The sequence below is a fragment of the Myotis lucifugus genome, unplaced genomic scaffold, assembly GCF_000147115.1.
Source record: "Myotis lucifugus unplaced genomic scaffold, Myoluc2.0 scaffold_48, whole genome shotgun sequence".
NCBI lineage: Eukaryota > Metazoa > Chordata > Mammalia > Chiroptera > Vespertilionidae > Myotis > Myotis lucifugus.
This window is the reverse complement of record NW_005871096.1, coordinates 1200674-1202058: the sequence shown is the minus strand read 5'-3', so window position 1 is coordinate 1202058 and position 1385 is coordinate 1200674.

Here is a 1385-nt window from a genome sequence, read left to right as displayed (position 1 = left end):
TTAAATGACAACGCATGTAAATCAGCAGCCACCTCTCGGATTGGGTGTGTTTAAGACTTGGAAGACTTGTTTGTGACTTTGCCAACAGGTCAGTCTGAGGCTTAACCCTATATTGGCTCCCCACATCTCATTTTTTTTTAAATAACCAAAACTTTAATCCCAAGGATTCTCACAAAACATTACAAATGACAGCATGGAAAAAAATTTTGCACAGTAACTCAAAGTTCAGCTCTACAATGTACCCTTAAACTGGCAGGACACTGTTATCTTTAGTAGTCTCAAACTTCCAAGTGAAGAATGTTACCAATAGTCATGTATTCATATATAGCAATCACTTAAATTTATGACTGAAAGCAAAGGTCAACTAACTTTCTTAAAACTTCTTAGATTCTACACTAACTGGACATCTGCTCAGTGTAAAGACTACTTGGATTTTTTTTTTTTTTATATTTTATTGATTTTTTACAGAGAGGAAGGGAGAGAGATAGAGAGTCAGAAACATCGATGAGAGAGAAACATCGATCAGCTGCCTCCTGCACATCTCCCACTGGGGATGTGCCCGCAACCCAGGTACATGCCCTTGACCGGAATCGAACCTGGGACCTTTCAGTCCGCAGGCCGACGCTCTATCCACTGAGCCAAACCGGTTTCGGCCTACTATTATTGCTTTATAATGTGTCTTGACATCAAGTAGAACAAGCCTTCCTTCATTGGTCTTTTTTTCACCCCGTATTTCTCTGGCTATTTTTGCTTTCTTCATATTAACTTTAAAATCAGCTTGTCTAATCTCTTACCCCCAGAGCTTTTGTTTTCTATGAAGACAGCATTAAATTTAGAGATTTTAAGAATTTAAATCTTTCTGATATTGAATCTTCCTATTCCATCCATCTTCTTTCTTCCTTCCTTCCTTCCTTCCTTCCTTCCTTCCTTCCTTCCTTCCTTCCTTCCTTTCTTTCATCTTTCTCTCTCTTTTTAAAAAATATATTTTATTGATTTTTTTACAGAGAGGAAGGGAGAGGGACAGAGAGCTAGGAACATCGATGAGAGAGAAACATCAAACAGCTGCCTCCTGCACACCTCCTACTGGGGATGTGCCCACAACCAAGGTACATGCCCTTGACCGGAATCAAACCTGGGACCTTTCAGTCCGCAGGCCGACACTATCCACTGAGCCAAACCGGTTAGGGCTCATCTTTCTCTCTTTCATGTTTGTTTTTTCCTTACTTTTTCTTTCTGTTCCTTTGATGATCTTTTTTTTTTATTGGTTCATTTTCCAGGTTACTAATCCTGTATGCTATTGGTTCTTAATTTCAGATATGTTAGTTCTGGAATGTCCATTTAATTTTAAAAAATAAATTTCAGTTCTTTGTTGAAACTCTCCCATC